Raw genomic sequence first — 13,407 nt, forward strand, 5'->3', positions numbered from 1 at the left:
CCTGTTTCTCTATATCTATCAAATTGCATCCGGAAGGCCACAAGATTACACCCCCATTGCAATGTATGTTTAGTGATGGGGCTAAATCTGCATATCTGCTACAATTATGTAGCAAAATGTTATTTTGAAAATGTTTCTGAATACTGATTTAGTGTGGATCATTAGTAAAGTTTTAAGGGTAGAATTTATCAGTTCTGAAAAAGTGGAAAAGTTATAATTTTGGCACTAAAAAAATAAAATACTGGTAGTATAAGAATGTATATACAAAACAGTATTTTAATACCTTTATGCTATTTTAAATTATCAGCATTTCAGAAAAAGAAAAGTAGGACTGATCTCAAACTCCAGATGCCTTTAAACTACTATTGGTATCTTCCCTCTTCTCATTGTTTAAACTGTAGATTTGGACAAGAGATCACATAATTTATTTCACGAAGACTAAATTGCAATCTGCAATTCAATTTATATCAGCCTACTGCTCCAGCATTCAGTAGGTCTTACTTCTAGGTAAATACTTCAGCCTTATTTTGTAGCTTTCACTTGTGAATCTACTTTTAGAATAATCTAGGATGAGATCAGGAATTTGAATTTGCCTTAAGTAGTGGGGCTTAGTATCCCTGCCAGTGCCAGTGCAGTGCCTTTCTTTCTGTACCTGAGATCACCTGCAATCTGGGATTAGATTCTAGGTCACAGGAAGTGTGATTTCCAGCTAGAAGTGCGAATCCCAAGATTCCTAATTTTAGTAAACACAGGAAATTGCTCTTCCACTATTAAACCGAGTGAGATTTTATCTGAACAGTTAACAATTTGTTTCATCTTATACTTAACATCACTTTTTAGTCCAGAATCTAAGATTCTAAATGCATTTATTTAAAAACTCCGTTTAATCTGGTGATCCCGATTGCCTCCAAATATAGCTGATACGCATTTCTTTTTTTAGGAGCATAATCAAAGGACCTCAGTGGCTGCCGTTTTTGAGGCAGCATGCCCGAGAACTGGGCTCTCCATCGTCTTCAGATTAGAATCTCTCATTAAAAACAAGCCTCCTCCTCCAACCCTTTTCCTAAATAAGGGCTGTCTCTCCAGCCAGACTACTTTAGCTTTTTGGCGTAATAAAGGAAGCCCCGAGAGGATCCGAGGATGTTGTCAGAAGTGGGGGAGGTGAAAGAAATGCAGGTGTGTGTGAGAGAGAGGGGGGGAGGGGGGAGGGAGGGCTGAAATCCTTTTTGCTTCTTGGGGAAACACTTCGGTTGTCCTGCCTTTAACCTGTTCAAGTCCAGAGAGAGAGAGATCTATTGCTGCGTTTTTGAGCTGTAAGCAAAGGCACACATACACACAGGCACACACACACAGAAAGAGATAGAGGGTTGGCAGGGTTTGTTAGCAAAGTTTGCCTTCAGCAGAGGAGCTGTCGGGAGAGCCCAGGAGGAAAGCGAAGGGCGGGCTGGGCTCCAGCAAGGCTTTTCCTTCCCTTCAGACTGCAGTGCGAGCTGGGAAGGGAATTGCCAGCAACTCTCGGTCGCCTCGGCCGCGGCGTCCGCTTCGGGCTTCTCCCCAGCGCGTCAAGCAGCCGCGAGAGAAAGGGAGGGGGGATTACTCGGGCAGGCTGGAAGGAGGAGGGGTGCGCTGGGTGACTTCCCGCGCAGGGGGTCATCTTAAGTCACCTCCGCCGTCGCAAGAGCGGTCAGTATTCTCCCTCTTTTTTCTTTTTTGCAAAGGCTGCAGTGGCGTCGGTGGCGCGCGCGCGCATGTGTGGGGAAGGGGGAGAGCGCGCGCGCGGGGCTCGTGGAGGGAGAGAAACTGGTTTGGGGGGCGGGGGTGAGCCGGAGGAGAGATTCGGGCATGCCGAGCGAATGGGGGTGGGGGCGATGTGGGTCTTAGCTAGGTGAGGCGATAAAGGTGTTGCGAGCTCTGGCAGGGCGTTGGGTGTCCGTGTGCATAAAAAAAAAAGACGACGACAGCTGTGGTGCGTGTTTCAGCTGCCGCGGAAGACAGAATTGTGCGGGGGAGAGGGAGGGAGAGGGAATGGTATCTGAGAGAGGCGGCGGAAGAGTTGTGGTCGTCTGAGGGGAGGTTGGGCTATGAGGAGAGGCTGCATCTGAGGGGAAACGTTTTGCGTGTGTGTGTGTGTGTGGTGGGGTGGGAGGCGGGATTGTACGTGAGGGGAGGCTGCGAGGAAAGATGGGGAGTCGGGAAGGAGAGGGAGAGAGGACTTCTGTTTACTGCGTGGAAAGCCAACTGGTGAGGGTGCTGTCTGGCTGTGTGTGAGGGAGAACATGGGTGAGTTGCTTTGGGTGCTCTTACGTGAGAGGCGGTAATAATGTTTAGGCAAAAACGGGTGAAATTACGGTAACTTTCGCAAACCCCCACCTCCCCACAAAGGAAAATTAAGATTACCCAAGGAAGAAATAACTTTACTTTGTAGCTCAAATCTAGCCAATTTGGGGGTAGGAGTTGGGAGGTGATTGCAATATTTACATAAGCCTTATAAATAAAAATAATAATACTGGAAAAAAGTTTATCAAAGGTTTGACATGTCAGGGTGCATTCTTAGCCTTCTTAGTTTTTCAATGTGTGGGGGTTAAGATTCCCGAGGTTGCTTTTAATTCATCATTTCCTTTTAATTCATCTTTTTTGACTGAAACAGGGAAGATATTTTGAATTCAAATATAAAAAAGTTGTCTTAGATGTGTACTTTTTCCGAACAGAAAGGATTGGCCTGCAGATGTTGACCTTTTTAGCATAGGGTCACATTCTCACAACTCATTGTACAGTACTGCAGCAGAAAACTATTATGCTTTAAGCAAAATTATTTGTTAATAGAGTAATTCAGAAGTGATTTGCAAGATAGTAGGTTGTATGTTTGAAGTGGTTTAATTTAGAGGCACATGTCAGAAAACTATTCAAAACAGTTCTTCACTAGATTCAGAAAGAAACTAGCAGAAATTTTATGTACTGTAGATATATATGTGCCAAACATTGGGAAAAGCTTCTACAAGTGTTCTAAAACACTTTTGCATATCAGCTGAACTGACATTTTGTTTGTTTCGGTTGTTAAAAAGTTCCAATTAGTGAAGTATTCTAGATCCAGATTATTACGGTTATCTCTCTTCAGATATGCAGACATTTTTTTCTTAGCCCAAAATTTCTTTTTCTCTCTTTAAAGGTGTGTATAATCAGGTACTAACACAAATGTGTTAGGCATACCTGAAGGTAACTTAAGATTTGTTGCATTCAGACTGTTTTAATTTTCTCAAAAGAAATAGGTCAAAATGGTAGTGCATTTGCTATATTTCCTGGCATATATTTTTTTTAGTAAGAGCAGGCTTTTCCATGTCACCAATCATAAGAGACTTCAGTTTAAAAGAAAACATCATCTACTGGATTGCTGGAAATAGCCTGAGTGGTATTTTATGGTTCCCATCTATTACATTAAATACAGCATTGCACATGATACACATTCTGCCCCTCCAGAGATTTAGGGGCCTTTGGGTACAATGTAGACAGCATATAGTGTGATCTTCAATCTTGCCTGACTACTGCAAGGCTGGTAAACAGAAGATCTCAAAATTATTGTTATAATCTATAAGGGGGGGGGGGGAGGAATCTAAGTCAAAGGTAATTAAGGAGTTCTTTTACGATTTAGGAAAGAAATGAATACACTATGAAGGAATCTTGAATGAGACAGGGAAAATCAGCACTATGCTACTGATGTTATTCTGCTGCAGTAATGTGGTCTCTAAGGGAACCTGTGCTGTATGCATATACTACCCAGCTAGGCTATTCTGTAGCCCACTGCCTGTCTTGCTGCTGCTTTCAAATGGAGGCTATTGCTGATGTAGCAAGCAGAATGCTGCACTCATGCACCTCTTTCCCCATCATTTGGTAGTGTCAACTTGCTTTTATTTCTTGCTTTCAACTTCAGGTCCATTGTTCCTGTCTGAAAACATTTTGACCTTTGTCTTTGTGGCAAAATAATTAGTATACCGATAAGAAGCAATTCCCATCTCATACCTTGGAATGCACTAACAGAAGAGGTGCATTTTGAAAAAGTTGACTGGTTGAATGGTGAACAAATGGTGGGCATTGCATTGCAAGGATTTTTGCTGTTTATCGTGAAGCAGATTACTCACTTTTCTGGTGAATCCCTTAAGATGGAAAGCAGGCTGACTGATGCTGAAATGATTGTTTGATTGTCTGGCCTACTTGAAAGTACAGAGTTGGACTGTGTGCATACACAAATCATTTGGACTACTTTGTTTTGCAATTCTTCAGCTTTCCAACTGATAGTCCAGTCAGGTAAGCATATGCCTTTTTCCCTTCACTGTTCTTGACATGATATTTCTGTTTAGAAAGTATAAAAACCTTGAATTGTTTAACAAGAGACAAAACAATTTACACATTTTTACTTTTTTTGAAAACATTTTACTTGGCTTTCTTCAGATACATGCCATGCAGTGTGAAATGTTGAGAGATTCAGATTTTTTTCCTAGGTCAAACAAAGAATTCAGTACACTCTTTTCTGATATATACAGTAGCAATTATAGAACATTTGATTAATATTTTTCTTAAAATCTAATGTTATTTTACTGAGAAAGCTTAGAAGGTAGAATTTTGAGGGCATACTTCATGTATGTACAGATTTAATATACAAATGAAATTGTACTTTTAATAGTGACTTAGATATTTTAACAAGTCACTGATATAAGTGTCTGCAAAGGGCAAAGTATTGTTTTTATATTGCTGAAAGATACTCTCTATAGAGAAAGAAGAACAGCAGTGCAAAATGAAACCCATTTAAATCTAGGTACCAAAATCTATTCTTTCAGTCCCTCCAAAGTCTTTCTCTAGCAACCTGAATATAGTGAAGCCTTCTAGTAAGTAATTGACTTACTTGTTTATTATATAATTTTGTAGTGATATTTTAATTTTTATCAGAATATGTCTTTTTATCTTTGTAATCTAGGAATAGTTTTACCCTATCATAATGCTTCTAATCTTAAAATAGAACTCTTTAATTTAACATTTTTTAAAAAAAAACCAAAACACATTATATTGTGAGGTTGGAATTTAAATGTAGATTATAATTTAATTGTATTTTCTTAATTCCTTGTACATTACAAGTGTTGTATTGAGATATTTTGTCTTAATATTTAATAAAATTATCTTACCTATTTTTCAGGGTAGATATGTTTATAAAGGTGGCACAATTTTTGACTTTTTAAATTTATGTAGCAGAATATCTTTATGAATTACAAACATAAGAACTAAACATGCACACAAATAAAATACATAACCTAGGTAAAGCATTTTTGAAGGAAGCAGTTAACCCTGATTATCATAGCTTACTTTTGCTCACTTGTAAGTTTGAATGCTGGACCTGAACTTAGTTGTTGTGATGTAGTTAAATTACCTTATGTTTATGGCTATATCTTATTATATATTTATAATGAGTTTACTGTGTTTATAATGGAAAACAAAGGTGACTGAAGAAAAACAAAGAAAAAGTACAATTGTGACAGAAGCCATTTGTTTCCACTGGGGGAAAAAGTGAGGAGTGCTATCAAGCTCACACAAAGAAAAAGAATAAGTAATTTGAAATAAAAACAGAATTCATTTTCCTACTCTAGAAAAGCAGTACATCATGCTCATCTTAATTTTGTAGTTTGAGTAGTGAAAGGAGATGTTTATTCAGTGTTAGTATTAAGCTGAAACAGAATGCAAGGCAGTTTGCTTCTTGCCAGATACAGCACTTCCTTTGTGTTTGAATTTACTGCTCAAGTATACTCCCTGTATTGCAGAAAGGACCAGATTGTCCACCGAAGTTATTTACACTGTAACTTCGTAGTTTTATGGTAAATTGTTCGTCCCTTTTATGAAATTTACCATTTTTATATTTTTACCTAAAACAGCATGTAATTAAATAGCTTTTTTGTTCTGTTTAATAGATACTACTATTTTATTTTCCTGATTATATATAGATAGATAGATAGATAGATAGATAGATAGATAGATAGATAGATAGATAGATTATATATATATATATATATTAATGAATATAAAACTGAGCCATGTATATTAAAAACCCTATACTTTCACAGCATGGTAATTTATTAAATGTTAATAATAATCAAATTTATATTTTGAAATTATTTAAACAGCCATATGCTTATTAATTTCTTGACCCAATTATAGTGCAACATATAGTTACTTTATCAGGGGTCTTATATTTTTAAAATCGTATTTAATAACTGATCTCAATTCATAAAATAGCATATGAATCAGGAAAAATAACTTTCAGTGCTGTCAAGTGGCTCTTGTGATTATACTTTATCAGAACTTAACATTTTAATGTTACTTGCCCATCCCTTCTTTGAAGCACAGTAAAGGCCTAGAAGAAGTGATATGGAATACCTACAAACAAAAGAGCAGCTACGTTAATCACCTATTAATTGGGGTTGAGTCTACATTTTGCAAATTCTCCTTTAAGTTCACTATTGTCCAAGAAATCTCAAGCAATTTATTGCATATTGATAAATATAATTTCTACCCATTCATGTTTCAGTCCAATACCAATCTGAAGTATTGATCCAATACCTATCAGAAGTAGAAGCTTAGAGAATTATAAATTATATAAGAACAGAAAAGTATTGAATATCATGGGAATGATCAAATAATATGCCATTGAAGTAATACCTTTATTTTTAATTTTGCTGGCTATGTTGTATATATAAAAGTTTAATATCGTTGCTTGCAAAAGGTTGCAAATGTACATTTGCCACAAACCATGGTAGCCAGCTAGGCTGTGAAATAATCAAGGCTGCAGGGCACCCCATGGAGAGCCATCAAATCAAGTCTACTATGGAACAGTCTGGTAAATTGTGAACATACAGAAATCAATGTTGCATCTAACAGTAGGCCCTTTGGTTCCTGAAACTCTCACGAGTCTGGGCCATTGGCAATGAGTGTGGGGAATAGATTCAGACACCCGTTTTGTTCAGGAATAAATTTAATGCATCTTGAGGGTTAGGAATAAGCAAACATGATTATAGCTCAGTACCAAACAAGCTCATAAAGTAGCTGTAAGATTGTAGATTTTAAAGCTATTCAGCATTTGAAAGCTTGGCTCCTTCATACTTTGTGCCAGCAGGACAAACCTCATGCCAGCATGGGTCTCTTGAATTGGGAAGCTGATTAGAAAGGGACATGGTGTATACCAGCCTTGTATATTCATTTGGCAATACTCCAACTCTTTGGGAGTTTTGAGTAGTGTTGCTTGTTGCTTTTGGCATAAGAGGGCCATGGAAGCCAAATGAAGTGCTATTTTTCAAATTACTTCTGTGATAGGTTTTGAGCTAGAGCGCTATTTTATTCTGAAAACAGCATAATTAAATAAAACCTTCTTTATTCTCAGTGTCTATCTAGCTGTTGTTACAAAACGAAAATGTTATTAAAGTGATTCACAGACATATGCAGCTTCAGTATTTTTCTAAAGTTTGTTACCCTATGTTTTCAAATGAATAACACTACCCGTCTTTCAAGCTTTATTACTATTTTCAGTATAGAAATTCAAGACACATCAAATAAGCAGGTTGTTGGAAGTTTAGATTACATCTGAGATATCTGATACAAGAAAGTATATGAACTGTATCTCACGTGGTATGCTAACTGGTATATTTGGAGAATAGTTGCAAAAGAGACAACTGGAATATAGAGACTAAGTGTTAACTTTTGCTCCCAAGAGAAATTTTGTCCTCTATCATCTCTAGTTACAACTAATTATGAAGGAATAAAACTGTATCCCTGGCTTTACTCTTTTCCCTAACATGCTGCAAATAAGTATCTTGTTACAGTCCATTCTTGTCAGTTCTTAAACATTTTCTTTCAATTAAAGTGAACCCAATGCAACACGATAGCAGATATAAGAACTGTTGTTTGAGAAAATTATGCAGGATTATATTTTTTTTGAATCCAGCTCAACTCTAATTCGGGTTGGGATTCTTTATATTTTGTTTATCTAATTTATAAAAAAAATCCTGTTAGATTATACATAATAATTCTGCCATGTGTGATCAATCACAGCTGAAGATTCTGATACAGGGTTGTGCTTGGGAGGGGTAGCCCATCTATTATAAAAAGGAGAAAAGATAAACCAAAGAGATGCAGATTCAGTTATTTCGGAGAAGAAACCAGGATGTCAATACTTCCAAAACAATGGCTGTGGCATTATGAACTGAGATTCTAGTATTGCTTTAATAATATACAGCTCCAAAGAAACTCACTTAAAATATAGATAAACAGAAAGGGAAACCTGGCTTATCCTGACTCGTGTGCTTTTTGTCTCTGACATAAATAACATTGGTGCTATGCAGATAAATAAGTGGGTCAGTAAAATCTTTCATATTATAGCCAATTGAAAAGATGGGTGAGCATTTGCAAGTATATATGACAGCCTGTTGTATGCTTTTATCCTGTGAAAATGGCTTCACGAGCAATTATACCATGGTTTTTCTCTTATTGTGGTAACTACCTAAATGATCCAAACATCTGACATATACCATCAAATGTAAAAAAAAATCAGTGCTCATTCTTTCATACCGCTGGTCATATTTTAGAAGTTTTATGAGCCAAGTCTTAAATGATTTTTTAAAAATAATCTTCAGAAAACATAGTTCTTAAATGATAGTGAGAGCAGACACTGATCTGTGAAAGTTAAGCCCACATGAAAACAATGAAGGGGCCGAATGATTGGAAACAACAAAAGAAAAATCACTGTAGCTTTAATATAAACAAAGTTATTCATTTGCTGATTTAATTGTATCTAAGGACAGCTATCTTTTCAGGTAGCAAGTGTCATCAAGTAAATATGCTCAGTGGTGTGATTGTATTAAAAATAATGATTTACATATCATAAGATTTCCTAATTTTATATTTTAACAATATCACTTCTGGGATGTCAGCAGATCTCATTTGAGAATATTACAATATTGTAAATTTAGGTTATCCTGTAGAATTTCAGTAAAAACCTATACGATCCATGCATATAGGATAGGTATGGTTTGCTGGGTCTGAATTGAAGCCTTTACTGGTGTTATTACTCTGGGTATAATTTTAAAGAATTAGTAACTGAGGGCTAGGAAATATTTATTTCAAATCCATACCCAACCATAAACACTTGGGGAATGGATTCAGGCTTTTTCTTTTTTGCTTCTGCAGGCAGAAGTCTTCTTTGAAATTGGTGTTGCAAATTCTTGAAATTCTTTATTCTGAAATAACAGAGTTGGAAGGGACCTTGGAGGTCTTCTAGTCTAACCCCCTGCTCAAGCAGGACACCCTATACCATTCCAGGCAAGTGGCTGTCCAGTCTCTTCTTAAAAGCCTCCGGTGATGGAGCACCCACAACTTCTGAAGGCAAGCCATCCCACTGGTTACTTGTTTTCACTGTTCAGAAATTTCTCCTTAGTTCTAGATTGCATATCTCCTTAATTGGTTCCATCCATTGTTTCTTCTCTTGTCTTCTGGTGCTTTGGAAAATATGTTGACCCATTCTTTTTTGTGGCAGCCCCTCAAATATTGGAGCACTGTTATGTCATACATAGTCCTTTTCACTAGACTAGATATACTCAATTCCTGCAACCATTCTTCATATGTTTTAGCCTCTAATTTTGTTTTTGTTGATCTATTTTAATTATGATTTATTAACATTTCTACTTAATTAGCAATAAGGTCTAGTTCTTTGAGCAGAAAATACAATATAACGTAGAAGTGGGAGACTTCAGAACTGCAGGAACTATTTAGTAAAAAAAACTAAGTCCAAGGGATCAACAAGTCAAAGCCAAACACAAAGAAATAGGTCAAGTAGATAACTGCTGAGAATGAAGGAACAGTGCACTATACTTCTGAATACATGTTGGTGCAGAACTCAAAAGTGATACTAGAGTAAGTTCACAAGTGCTTCAGGCAAAAAAACTTCTGGTGTCCTAAGTGAATTACTTCTTTTTAAAAAAGCTTCTAATTGTGGGTAACCAGAGGTGGCTTGCTGCCGGTTCGGCCCGAATTGGCCGAACCGGTAGTAGTGGCGGCGGGAGGCTCCACCCACCCGCCTGGATGCTTCTGCACATGTGCAGAAGCGTCATGCGCACAAGCACGCCTAAATCGCTAGTAAAAAGATTAGCAACCCACCTCTATGGGTAACGTTAGACAATGAAAGATCATAAATCTGATCAATGGAGAATCTGCACTTTATTCTGTTTATTTTTGACTTAATTGGAACAAGAATTATCTTGATCACAAATACAATATTTATCTACTAGATATGTAGCTTTTAAATACCCTTTAAACTTGCTTGTGATTAAAATGAATCAAAAAAAGTAAGTTATTGCCATTTGGAAATATTCTGATAAACCATCTATGCTTCTGACAAGTTTCAAAACAGCATTTTCCCATAGGATACCTACACACTTACAGCAGGCCAAGAAATGTTCTCATTTTTTTCCCTCCAGGGGCAAGTTACTTCGCCTGTTTACAAATTAGAAAGAATCATTAATGATCAAAACAGTCGTAGACTGAAAAGACAGTCAATAATGCTAACCTTTTAATCCTAGCAAATAAAATAGGTTTTGCTAGAGATACATTTTTTTAGATGATAATTTTAAAAAAAAACCTTGATAGTGCTCTGGATCTAAATTGCTCTTCATTAGTTATCTGGATTTTTTTTTTTTGCTAGCAGATTTGTCAAGAATTTTTTTTTTGTCATAATCATCTGCCTCTGAATTGTGGACAGCACGTTAACCAATTATGCAGGTTGAGATTACTAGATTTCAGAGCTGTGTTTTAAAATGAACTGTTTTAAGATATGTTTTATCTGTCTAGCCATCCCCAAATGTTCAAAATAGATTATGGAAGATTAACACCAGTCCTGGTTTTAGTAATATGATTTTGTTTGTTTAAAACAAAATTCTGCAGTCCAGCCTACAACTAGACCATATGGACTGAAAACTGTTCATGGAGAGAAAGTGGTCCAACAGATGATGCTGATTTTATTATCACTTTTCACAATACCGGATGGATTGTTGGAAAATATAGTTCAGCATTTGGAGGACCAGAGGCTTCCTATACCAGCTTTAAAATTTGTAGAGCCGAACTGGGAAGTTTGGGAGAAAGGAAATTCTACTGAGAACATATTCTCCAATAGCGTTCCTACTGAAATCATTGAATGAGTCTAAAAAGTTACAGGCAAGGAAATTGTGCACTATGGCTGTTGGTAAGTTTCTGTGCAATGTAATACAGGTAGTCCTTGACTTACAACCACAATTGAGCCCCAAATTTCTGTTGTTAAGTGAGACATTTGTTTAGTGAGCTTTGCCCCATTTTATGACCTTTCTTCCCACAATTGTTAAGTGAACCCCTGCAGTTGGTAAGTTAGTAACCAGATTGTTAAGTGAATCTGGCTTCCCTATTGACTTTGCTTGTGAGAAGGCTGCAAAAGGGGATCACCTAACCTTGGGACACAGCAACGGTCATAACTATGAACCAGTTGCCAATCATCTGAATTTTGATCACATGATCATGGGGCTGCTGCAAAAGTCATAACTGAAAAAACATTCATAAGTTCCTTTTTAGCATTGTAACTTTGAATGGTCACTAAATGAACTGTTGTAAGTTGAGGATTATCTGTACTTTAGTATTAACTACAATACTACATTTTTTCTTAAATAATATCTGCCTCTCAGAACATTCATGATTGCGTTCACTCATCATGCTAAGCCATCCTGTGATTATGGTTTGTGAATGAATTATATCAAGCCAGTTGAGGCAGGTGATGCACAGTACTGAGAAAGTGGAACTGCTTAAGTTTCTTTTATACAAAGGAAGATTCCTTTGTACAACCTATCAAAAGCAATACCATAGGGAACAGAATAGGAATACAAGTCAAAATAGGCAAGAAAATGGTAAGACAACAGCTATCTACTCTAGAAGAGTTCGAATGACATGGGCCAGATGGATTACTTCCCAGAGTTCTGAAGGAGCTGCCAGATGTGCTCTCAGAATCACTGAATAATAGCTTTCAAAGACTTTGGAGTACCAAAGAACTACCAGAAGACTTGAAAAAAATTGGGTGGTTCTCATCTTCAAAAAAAAAAAAAAAAAAAACCTGAATCCAGGAAACTACAGACCAGTTAGCCTCACATATTCCCATACCTGGGAAGATCCTGGAAAAGATAGTGAAGCAGTTGATGTAGAAACCAGGAAAGTTATTACTAGAAGCCAACATGGGTTTGTCCTCTTATCTCTGCTAACAAATGCTCTGGGCTACACATTGGCTACACATGAAAACCAGAACACCAAATACAAGCTGGGCGGATACCACCTAATAGATGACCCACCCTCTGTCAAGTACCTAGGAATACTCATTTCAAAAGACCTAAGCCCCAGAGCTCACTGTAACAACATTGCCAAAAAGGCATTAAGAGTTGTCAACCTTATTTTACGAAGTTTTCCCTCTGGTAACACTATACTGCTAACTAGGGCATATAAAACCTTTGCTAGACCAATCCTTGAATACTGCTCACCTGCCTAGAATCCATACTGTATATTGGACATTAATTCAATAGAGAGGATCCAGAGGTATTTCACAAGAAGAGTACTTAACTCATCTGCTCACAATAAAATACCTTATGCCACCAGGCTTGAAATTTTAGGCCTGGATAACCGCGAACTATGCCGCCTACATTCCGACCTAAGCATAGTCTACAAAATTATCTGCTATAATGTCCTACCTGTAAACGACTACTTCAACTTCAACCACAATAATGCACAGGCAAACAATAGATACAAACTCAAAGTAAACCGCTCCAAACTTGATTGCAGAAAATACGACTTAATAGAGGAGTCAATGCCTGGAACACTCTACCTGATTCCATTGTTAGTTCCTCAAACCTCCATATCTTTAAACTTAAACTTTCCACCGTGGACCTCACATGTTTCCTAGGAAATCCCTAAGGGGGTGTGCATAAATGCACCAATGTGCCTACCATCCCTGTCTTACTGTCCCCATTGATAATTTACTCATTTTATGTTCATGACCATGTTATATTTATTTTTATCCATCTATTTGTACCAATCTCATGTGAAAATGTCCATGTCTATACTAATACCCATTACCTTGTACATGTTGACAAATAAATAAAAAATAAAAATAAAAACAGATCATGTCAGACAAATCTTATTGTATTCTTTGACAAAGTGACTAAATTAGTGGATCAGTGATACGTTGTGGACATTGTATACTTGAACTTTAGTAAAGGAGTTGACAAAGTGGACCACAGCCTACTTCTTGGCAAAATAGAAAAATGTGGGATAGACAATATCATTTTAATGTAAGCCGCCCAGAGTTGCCTTGCAGCG

General features: G+C 37.1%; 1 protein-coding gene across 12 annotated transcripts in view; it reads left to right on the forward strand.

Annotated features, from left to right (window-relative positions):
- The first annotated feature begins 1,504 nt into the window (after positions 1–1,504).
- Positions 1,505–13,407, forward strand: part of MYT1L (myelin transcription factor 1 like) — a 273,439-nt gene continuing 261,536 nt past the window's right edge. For 11 of the 12 annotated variants that reach the window (XR_014174569.1, XM_081943660.1, XM_081943662.1 and 8 more), the window contains exon 1: positions 1,505–1,683. The gene's annotated coding sequence lies outside the window, so the exon portion shown is untranslated. Of the gene's footprint in view, positions 1,684–3,975; positions 4,300–13,407 lie in introns of those variants that run through there. The other variant, XM_081943664.1, reaches the window with a different exon arrangement.

The sequence above is a fragment of the Natrix helvetica genome (genome assembly GCF_964273705.1).
Source record: "Natrix helvetica genome assembly, chromosome: 2".
Taxonomy (NCBI): domain Eukaryota; kingdom Metazoa; phylum Chordata; class Lepidosauria; order Squamata; family Natricidae; genus Natrix; species Natrix helvetica.